The sequence below is a fragment of the Meles meles genome, chromosome 11, assembly GCF_922984935.1.
Source record: "Meles meles chromosome 11, mMelMel3.1 paternal haplotype, whole genome shotgun sequence".
Lineage (NCBI taxonomy): Eukaryota > Metazoa > Chordata > Mammalia > Carnivora > Mustelidae > Meles > Meles meles.
In genome coordinates this window covers 96,091,538-96,102,800 of record NC_060076.1, presented here as the reverse complement: position 1 = coordinate 96,102,800, position 11,263 = coordinate 96,091,538, and the positions used below count along the sequence as shown (strand labels likewise).

The window sequence follows — 11,263 nt, the reverse complement described above, 5'->3', positions numbered from 1 at the left end:
AGGCACAAAGCAGATACAAAGGCAGGACGGCAGAGTCCAAGAGCATCTGGAGGTCCACTTCCTGAGCAAGACCACACCACTGACGATGAGACTCCTTCCAGCTCACTACATATCCCACCATAAAATGCCGGTCCTTGGCTTTCACGAATAAGTATGCTGGGAGAAATTTAAGACATTCTTCCCCAGAAGAGTATGGATTGGGACAATGTCTGCCTGCTAGCTCCCAGCTTGCTTAATCTTCTAGGACCACAGAGCTCCCACCCCGGTGAGCCACCCAAGGAGAGCTCTCCGCCACCTGCAGACCTGCTACTTTCCTGTCAGACAACGTCATGGGCAAGCCCGTCATCGGTACCCCTGAGAGGCTGTGGACTCCGCCAGGGTAGGAATCCTGCACCCTTAGCTCCACACAGTACCTGACGTGGAGTACCTGGGTGCGGAGAGGTGGCTTGTTAAAATAATGACTGGTTCAGAAGTCTCCGAAGGCCCGATCCTGTCCCCCATGCTTTCTCATTAAAGCTCTCTCAATCAGGATTCCACAAGAAATTAGCCTACAGACAAGTAATCTGAAGGGCTGTTTTTCAGTTTTCCCAAGAATGCCCCATAGCTAGTGCATCTGTAGGAGACGAGATAATATAATTTTTTCTTTTTTTTAGAGAGAGAGAGTGCAAGCAGGGGGATAGGGGTGGGAAGCAGGGAGGGGGCAGAGGGAGAGAGAGAATCTTAAGCAGTTTCCACGCCCAACACAGCCAATGCAGGGCTCAGTCTCACAACCCCAACATCATGACCTGAGCTGAAATGATGAGTTGGACACTTAACTGAGTCACCCAGGCACCCTGAGATAAGCTAATTTATGACATATGTTGGTTGCCTTAGTTCAGTGGGCTTTATTCTAGAAGGTATCCTTGTCAAGAAGGCACCACTGAAGGGGGGCGCCTGGGTGGCTCAGTGGGTTAAAGCCTCTGCTTTAGGCTCAGGTCATGATCCCAGGGTCCTGGAATCGAGCCCCGCATCGGGGTCTCTGCTCGGCGGGGATCCTGCTCCCCACCCCCACCACCTGCCTCTCTGCCTACTTGTGATCTCTGTCAAATAAATAAATAAAATCTTAAAAAAAAAAAAAAGAGCCCATTGAGGTTTCCCAGCTAACCTGGCTTGTGGTGGGAGCACACAGGGTGGGGGGAGTCTCAGCTCGGCCTGAGAGGGAACATGGATCCACACTCCCTCAGTGAGTACAAAACCTAAAGTCCATGAGCACAGAAAGTGAACCCATGCTTGCCAGACACTAGGGGTGAGGGGTGCACTGTGCACGGCAATAAGAGACCCTTCCAAGGTACTGGAAATGTTCTAAAATTGGGTAATAGTGGTGACACACTATTGCACAACTCTATAAACACTAAAAATCGCTGGGGCTGTATACTTAGAACAAGCAAAATTCTGTGGTATGTGAATTTTGTCTCAAAAAAGCACTGTAAAAAAGAACCTAACATCTACTGTAGAGACACTGAGCAGACAGATGTGAAAGGAAAGCACTCAGCATGAAGGGAACCACGGGCTGACTTAGGGCCAGAGTCACACCATTGTCCAAAACACAGATGGTGAATACAGCAAGTAGAGATTTTTTAATGTTCCCACTCCATCGGTTTCCTCACCACATCCTAAAAATGTGTTTAAAAAAAAAAAAAAAAAAAAAAAAAAAAACGGACTCCCTCAAACTATACCCCCTCCAGGCACCACATACCTACTTCCAGGCATGGTCAAGCTTCTCAAATGTCTCCATTTTCAATTTCTACTGATCCATGCATTCCATGCAACAAATATGTAGCAAACATGTATCCTGTGACCAAACGTTTGCTCAAGATAAATGAAATACAGAACTTGATCTTAAGAAACTCACTCATGAGTGATGAGAACAACTGTCAGTGTAAGGACCTCCAAAAAATCCACATCTGCATAAAAAATCAATGAAACAACCAAAAAAGGAAAAAAAATGGGCAAAATAAGCTCCTTGGAACACTAGAATCTATGCAAATCCATGCAGTAACCTGGGGGGCACTTGTTCCAGAAAAATGCTGGAATCTCCATAAGCAGCATTTCAACTTACCCTAGCCCATCCCCCATGGCCTCAGGAGGGTTAGCCTTTAAAGTAACAGTCCACATCCCTGGGTCATGCACCAAGGGGAAAGACTAGGCCTTATTTGCAAAGAATTGCCGTTATTTGATCTCTCTGGAGGGTCCCTGGAAGACAGGCTCCAAAGGTTTGGATTTCTGGCCTCAGGATAAAACTGCTATCTGGGGGCCATTTGTTGAAAACCTTTCCAGGCAAATGTTTTAGTCACTGATATATGAGTAGTGGAAAACAGATCACAATAAAGTGGCCAAAAGGTGAGGGTGGAAAGACTTGGGAATGAGGAGCTCTGGGGAATGGGGCTTTGAAAAAACCCACATATTTCTGGGAATCTAGAAGGCCACATGCATGCCCAGGGCTATGTAAAGGCTCAGGAGAGACCATAAGGTCTCATCTGTGACTGACCTTGAGGTTCTGTGAAAGCTAAGTTAAGCTAAGGAACAGTTGTGGACCCTCTCATTGATTGTTGGAGCTATGCCCCCAACCCAGAGCCCCTCAGGAGAGACTGGGAGGGTTTTTTGGTCCCAGTCATTTAAAGAATCTCTGCAGAATGATCAGTGGACCACTGAGCTAAGGGAACAGAGAGACTTCAGCAGCTGTACCTGACAAAGAACACAGACTTTACAAAACTGGTTCAGAAAAGTCACTAAACAGGGGTGCCTGGGTGGCTCAGAGGGTTAAGGCCTCTGCCTTCAGCTCTGGTCGTGGTCTCGGGGTCCTGGATTGAGCCCGCGTCAGGCTCTCTGCTTAGCGGGGAGCCTGCTTCCCTTCCTCTCTCTCTGTCTGCCTCTCTGCCTGCTTGTGATCTCTGTCTGTCAAATAAATAAATAAATAAATCTTTTTAAAAAAAAAGTCACTAAACAAACAACCACTACTACAACAAGAAGCAAACAATGAATCCTGGGGAAGGGGGAGAATCCAATGTTGTCCCATGATAATACACAAAGTGTACAGGTTTCAACAGAAGTTACAAGGCATGCCAAGGAACAAGAAAGTACAGCCCATACACAGAGGTACAAGAATCAATGAGTAAGAACTCACTGAAAATTCCAGATATTGGACTTACTATTATTAGCATAAAATCAATGATTTTAAATATGCTTGAAGAGATAAAGGAAACATTGTGTGAAAAAACTAGAGTATGGAGAGGATGGCCCATCAAATAGAGACTATCAATAAAGAGAAAGAGATTATAAAAAGACACCAAACAGAAATGCTGAAGCTAAAATTGATACAATAACTAAAATGGGAGATTCAATAAAATTGTTCAATAGCAGATTTGAACAGGCAAAAGAAATAATCCATGAATTTGAAGATCAGACAATTAAGGTTATCCAATCTGAGGAAGAGAAAAGATAAAAGAATGAATACAAATTAACAAAACCTCAGATATTTGGATTTAGGGGACACCATCAGACACACCAACAATGTCTACTGAGATTCCTAGAAGGAGAGGAGAAAGAGAGAGGTAGAACATTTATTGGGAGAAACAATGGCTGCAAATTTCCCAAATTTGATGAAAGACATGGATCTGCTGACCAAGGAGCACAAGAAAATCTAAAGAGGATAAATTAAAAGACAACCACACCAGATATATCATTATCGAACTACTGAAAGGCAGAGACAGAGAATCCAGAAGCATGAGAGAACTGACTCATCACATGTAAACCCTCTTCAATAAGGTCAACAGCTGATATATAATCAGAAAACAGAAAGGCCAGAAGATAGTGAGATGATGTACTCAAAGTACTAAAATTTAAAAACTGAAAAGCAAGAATTCTATATCCAGCAAAACTATCCTTCAGAACTGGAGGAGAGTTCCAGTTTCTGATCCAGCATAGAAGGAACCTGAAAGCTATCATTCCTATCCTCACAAGAAGAAACTGAAAATCAACAGCTATTCTTAGGTCCATCAGAGCATTGAGGTCATGGGCCAAAGCACTGCTCAAAAAATTGGAAACAGGCAGGAGCCATGCCAGGTTCTCACAGTACGGGAAGAAAAATCATCTCATACTTATGGCAAGGAGAAGGAAAAATAGCAATTCTGAAATACACCCAAAACACCTGTTCTTTTTTTTTCAATTTTTTATTTAAATTCAATTTAGTTAACATGTACTGTATTATTAGTTTCAGGCATAGAATTTATTGATTCATCAATTGCATTTAAATCCCACTGCTCATTACATCAAGTGTCCTCCTTAACGTCCATCACCCAGTTACCCCATTCCTCCACCACCCCTTTAGTATCCCTCAGTTTTTCCTAGAGTTAAGAGTCTCTTCACTCCCTGTTTTTATCTTATTTCATGTTTCCTCTCCTTCCTATTCTCATCTTTTTTGTTTCTTAAACTCCACATATGAGTGAAATCATATGGTATTGGTCTTTCTCTGACTGACTCATTTCACTAGGCATAATACCCTCTAGTTCCACCCACATCATTGCAAATGGCAAGACTTCATTCTTTTGATGGCTGAGTAATATTCCATTCTATATATACCACATCTTCCTTTCCATTCATCTGTCAATAGATATAAGGACTCTTTCTGTATTTTGGTTATTGTGGACATCAGAGTACCTATTATTTACACAACCAGCTCTCAAGAAAAAATATTTCACTAGAGTCTAACTGATGGGATTTTCCAAAGCCTATCATCTGGGGGATGAAAACACACCACCACAGCTAGCTCTAGCGTTCCACAGAGGAAGGGGAATACCCCAATCCAGCTCCTTCTAGCCTGTCTCATCTAAAGGGGTAAAAACCCAAGGAACACTTGGAAAGGTCAAAGCCTTTGGGGGTGGGGGAGTTCACTAAAAGACTGAGCTCTAATCATAGGATTATAAAATATTTCTCTTACATAGTAACTGAGGAATACAAGGGAAAGAACTACATCTTTAAGGTATCATTTTTTTAAAAAGTCTCTAGGGAAACCCAAACACACAGGAGAGACAACAGGGATGCCAGAGGAAATATCAGCCTCTGACAGCTAAGGCCAACAGAGCCAGTAGGCTCAGCCTGACTCCTAGCCATATAAACATAAAGCTGTGCACTAAACACCCATTTACCTCAGTTCCTTTCACCCGGTACAACATGTCCAGCTTTCAGCAAAGAAAAAAAAAATCACAAGGCAAGTGAAGGGACAAAACATAGTTTGAGACAGAGCAAGCATCAGAACCAGACTCAGACGTGGAAGAGATGTTGGAATTATCAGACCGAGAGTTTAAAACCATGATTAATATGTGTAACACGCTCATGGAAAAGGTGAATGACATGCAAGAACAGATGGCACTGAAAGTAGAGAGATGAAAACGGTAAGAAAGAATTATTTTAAATAGCAGAAATCAAAATAACACTGTAACAAAAGTTAAAGTCTTTCGCTAGTGATCAATAGACCAGAGTGGCTAACAAAGAAAGAGACAGTAATAAACTTGAATAAATGTCAATCAAAAATTCCAAAACTGAAAAAAAAAAAAATTCCAAAACTGGGACACAAACAGACAAAAAAAATAATAACAAGGATGTGACAAGCCATCCAAGATCTGTGGGATAATTACAAAAGGTATACCATGCCAATGGTGGGAATGTCAGAAGAGAAGAAATGGAGAAAGAAATGGAAGAACAGAAAAAATACAGAAGCCATGGTGACTGGGAATTTTGCAAAATTAAGCACCCCAAAACACAAATCCATACAGCTAAGAGAGCAACAAGTAGGATATATACCTTAAAAAAAAATCTATGCCTGGACATATCATATTCAAACTGCAGAAAATCAAAGACAAAGAAGTCTTGGAAAAAGAGGAAGAGGTAGAGGGAACACCTTATACATAGAAAAACAAGAAAAAGTTGGGGCACCTGGGTGGTTCAGTGGTTAAAGCCTCTGCCTTCGGCTCAGGTCATGATCTCAGGGTCCTGGGATCGAGCACTGCCTATGGCTCTCTGCTCAGCAGGGAGCCTGCTCCCCGCCCTCTCTCTGCCGGCCTTTCTGCCTACTTGTGATCTCTCTCTCTGTCAAATAAATAAATAAAATCTAAAAAAAAAAAAAAAGAAAAGAAAAAGAAAAAACATTACACAGGACTTCTCTTCAGAAACCACACAAGTAAGAGAGCAGAGTAAAATATTTAGGATGTTAAAAAAAAAAAAAACCCACCAACCTAGAATTCTGTATTCAGCAAATTTATCCTTCAAAAGTGAAGGAGAAATAAGAATCTCCTCAGATAAACAAAACTGAAGGGAATCTGGCACCAAGAGACCTGCCTTGAAGAGGCATTAAAAGATGATCATCATTGGGGTACCTGGGTGGCTTAGTGGAATAAACCTCTGCCTTCAGCTCAGGTCATGATCCCAGGGTTCTGGGATCAAACCCTGCAACAGGCTCTCTGCTCAGTGGGGAGACTGCTTCCCCCCCCCTCTGCCTGCCTCTCTGCCTGCTTGTGCTCGCTCTCTCTCTCTGTCAAATAAATAAAAAATCTTAAAAAAAAAAAAAAAAGATGATCATCAAAAAGGCAAAAAGGAAAATACAGGTCAGAAGCTCAGGTTTAAATAAAGTAAGGAAGAGTGTTAGAGAAAGAATAAATGAAGGTAAAAATAAAATATTTTCTTTTTCTTATTCTTAATATGAAAGAAAGAACAGTTTGTTCAAAATAATAACAGCAATGATAAATTTGGTGACTGTAGTTTACCGCTCAGTGAAATGAGTGGCGGTGATGTTACAAAGGGTAGGAGGGGAAGTAGGAGTACTTTGCATAAGGTACTTGCAGTACTCATGAAATGGCACAGTGTTCCTCAAGAGCAGACTTGGATTAGTTATAAATGTACATTGAAAACTCAAGGGCAACCACTAAGAAAAGTAATAAAAGGAGTATAATTGGTATTTTAAAAGAGAGGCAATTAATATAAGTAAATGTTCGATTAAAACCAAAGAATGTAGGGGCACCAGGATGGCTCAGTTGGTTGAGTGGCAGGCTCTTGTTTTCCACTCAGATCATGATCTCAGGATCCTGGGATTGAGCCCCACATGAGGCTTCACACTTAGCAGGGAGTCTGCTTGAGGATTCTTTCTCTCTCTCCCTCTGCCCCTCTCCCTTCTTTTGTGCTTTCTCTCTCTCTCTAAAATAATCTTTAAAGAAAGCAGAGAATGCAGAAAAAGAGTGGAAGACAAAGGAACAAAGAACAAAGCATCAAATTAAAACAGAAGCAAATATGGCCAATGTTAATCAAACTATATAAATTACCCTTTTAAACATCCATGATCAAAATATACCAAATAAAGTACTGTCAGACAGATCTTAAAAATAAGATCCAACTACATGTTGGCTACAAGAAACCCACTCTAAATACAAAGACACAGATCAAATAAAAGTGAGGGGCCTGGGGTACTGGGTGGCTCAGTCCACTCTTGATTTCAGCTCAGTTCATGATCTCAGGGTTGTGAGAGTGAGCCCCATGTGGGGCACCACACTGGACATGGAGCCTGCTTAAGATTCTCTCTCCCTCTCCCTCTGTTTCTCTCCATCCCAGCTCAAGTGCTCTCTTTCTCTAAATAAATAAATAAATAAATAAATAAATAAATAAATAAATAAAAGTGAGGGGTTAGATAAAGATAAACCATGTTAACATTCAGCAAAAGAAAGTTGGAGTAGCGGGCGCCTGGGTGGCTCAGTCAGTGAAGCATCCGCCTTCAGTTCAGGTTATGATCGCAGGGTGCTGGGATCAAGTCCCACATCAGGGTCCCTACTCAGTGGAGAGCCTGCTTCTCCCTCTACCCACCATTCCCCTGCTTATGCTCTCTCTTGCTCTCTATCTCTCTCTGAAAAATAAATAATTTTTTTTAAAAGTTGGAGTAGTGATATTAATTTCAGACAAAACAGATGTCAGAGCAAGTAAAATCATCAGGATAAAGAAGGGCATTCATTATATGAAGATGAAGTGGTCAGTTCTCCAAGAAGACACAATAATCTTTAATGTACATGTGCCTAAAAACAAAAGAGTCAAAATACATGAAACGGAAACTAATAGAATTAAAAGCAGAAATGAATGAGTTCACTATTGCTGTTGGAAATGCCAGCACACCACTGTCAGTAATGGACAGATCCAACATGCAGAAAATCAATAAGGACACAGTTGAACTGAACAACACCATCAATCAACTGGATCTAATTGATATTTAAGGAATACTTTACCAGCAACGGCAGGAAATATATCCCTCTCAGTCTGAAACAGAATATGCACCCAGATAGACCACATTCTGAGTCATAGAACACATCATACATTTGCTCTCTGACAGCCATGGGATGAACTAGAAATCAGTAACAGAAAGGGAGCTGGAAAAGCTCCAAATTCTCAGTGATTAAAAAACATACACTAAATGTCAAATGGGTCAGAGAAGTCTTTTTTTTTTTTAAAGATTTTATTTATTTATTTGACAGACAGAGATCACAAGTAGGCAGAGAGGCAGGCAGAGAGGAAGGGAAGCAGGATCCCTGCTGAACAGAGAGCCTGATGCGGGGCTCGATCCCAGCACCCTGGGATCATGACCTGAGCCGAAGGCAGAGGCTTTAATCCACTGAGCCACCCAGGCGCCCTGGGTCAGAGAAGTCTTAAGAGAAATTATTTCATATTTTCAACTAAATAAAATACAACTTACACAATTTACAATAGGTTAGGGAAAACAGTGTTTGGAGGGAAATTCATATTGTTGAAAGTTACACTAGAAAAGAAGAAATATCTAAATCAATCATCTAAGCTTCCACCTTAGAAAACTAGAAAGAAAAGAGAAAATTAAATCCAAAGTAATAAGAAGGAAAGGAATTACAAAATTAGAGCATAAATTTATAAAACTGGACAGAGGCAATTACTAAAGAAAATCAATAAAACCAAAAGCTAATACTTTAAAAAGGGCAATAAAATTGACAAACCTCTAGCCAAGTCACAAAAAAAAAAAAAAAAAAAAAAACACGAATTACTATTATCAGAAATAAAAGAAGGGCCATCACTACAGATCCCATGGACATGAAAAGTATAACAAAGGAATACCATGAAGAACTCTCCAGCCCTAAATTTAGTATCTTATATACATGGACCAAATACCTCAAAAGACACAATTCACAAAATTCACGCAATCTGGAAACCAATCTGTACACTATTACAGAGAAATGGAACCCGACCACATGCCTAGGCACTGAGATTACTGTGTTAGATCAGCTTGTACATGGACTGAAGGTGACCTTTGACTCATCTGGCTCACCTAGTCCTGCGGGTGGTGGGGTGGGAGATGCTAAATTTGAGGCAGGATACAGGCAGAAGCATAGCAACGTGGACTACCACATCACCGGGGCTTCAATTCAGGGTGCTGTGTGCTGAGTTCCTGGGGCTGGCTGGCTGGCAAGAAGATGAATTTTGAGACCACAAGTCCCAGGTGACCCAGAGCAACTTTGCAGTTGGCTACAGGACTGATGAATTCCAGCCTCGCATCAATATTAATGACAGGACAGAGTTCGGCAGCAGCTTCTGCCAGATGGTGAACAGGAAGCTGAAAATCTCTGTCAGTCTCAACTGGACAGCAGGAAATGGTAACACTCACTTTGGAATAGCAGCCAAGTATCAGATTGACCCTGATACCTGCTTCTTGGCCAAAGGGAACAACCCCTGATAGGTCTAGGGTATATTCAGATCTCAAAGCCAGGTATCAAACTGATGCCGTTGGCTCTGCCAGGGAGCAAAAACGTCAATGCAGGTGGACACCAGCCTGGTCTGGGACTGGAATTTCAAACATAAATGAATGCCAGATGGTTGTTCAGTTTAAAACTATTATGCAGCATAGCTAACTTTGGAACTTAGTGTCCCTTTTAATATTGTATGTCCGGCATGCAGTTTTGCTGAACATCGTGTTAGAGGGCCAGGTTAAAGATGATTTAGCTTGAAGGTTACAAAGGTACATAAGGAATCCGATTCCAAAAACATCCTTTCACATGTAGTCTTGGGGGGAGCTTGGTGACTGCTCCAAAGAGCTCAGGTTTCTTTTTTAGAGAAACGGCCGCCAGTGGAAGCTGGTAACACGTAGGCACTTTGTAAATCCATACTGAGTTAATGAATGAAATTGTGACTTTCTGAGAATCAAACTGGGTTTCTTGTCTGGAATAAGGAGAGGCTCATCGGCTGATGCTGTGCACAAACTCATCTGAAAGGAATTTTTAGACAGAATCTTCATGACCTCTTTCTACCCTACATCACCACCTCCTACTCCATCCTCCTCAAAGTGGGAAAAGGGGAAAGTAGCTGTTTCCTTTGTGCCATTTGGGGTAGAGCGGGTGGACGTAATGAAAGCCGTGACTCAGGACTTAATTCTCTCTCTTATTGATCTGCCGCCCTTGCGCCAGAGTCTGACATAGCTGCCAAGAGCTCCAGCTGCAAGGTGGAAAGACTATCTGTCACTGTAGTCACATGGTGACAACTCTTGGGATCTAAAGCAGACTTCTGTTGCGTGATCGTCACTCAGCTGGCTTTTTAGAAGTTTAGTGAGTTCCTTTTAGTCTGTCCTTTTGTTTGGAATTAGACCCTCCCCCTTCAAATGCTTGAATTATCATCACGTAAAATAAAACCCGGACAAAATATTGAAACTAGAGGACAGCCTCAGGATGGTCACTTTCACCACTCCTACTCCTACTCAACATGGTACTACAGGTCCCATCTAGAGCAATCAAGCAAAACAAAGAAATAAAAGGTATTCCAACTAGAAATTTGGCATTATGAGTGATCTTGTATATTGAAAATCCCAGACTCGATGAAAAAAAAAGAAAGAAAATCCCAGACTCAACTAAAAAATTATTAGATCTAAGCAATGAATTCAGTAAAGCTGTAGGCTTTGAAATCAATACACAGAAACAAGTTGCATTTCTATACACTAACAATGAAATATCTGAAAAAAATAAAACTATCCCATTTATAATAGCAATACAAACAACAAAACACCTAGAAATAAATTTAACTAAGAAAGTGAAATTTCGATACATGAAAACTACATGACTTGGTTGACAGAAATTGAAGACACAAACAAATGATTCATGGATTGGAAGATTAGTATTATTAAAAGCCCAAGCTATCCAAAGCTAGTTATAAATTAATTGCTCTCCCTATCAAAATTGCAGCA

General features: G+C 41.2%; 1 pseudogene; it reads left to right on the top strand.

Annotated features, from left to right (window-relative positions):
- The first annotated feature begins 329 nt into the window (after nt 1-329).
- LOC123952632 lies at nt 330-9,891 on the top strand (annotated as a pseudogene).
- The last annotated feature ends 1,372 nt before the right edge of the window (nt 9,892-11,263 follow it).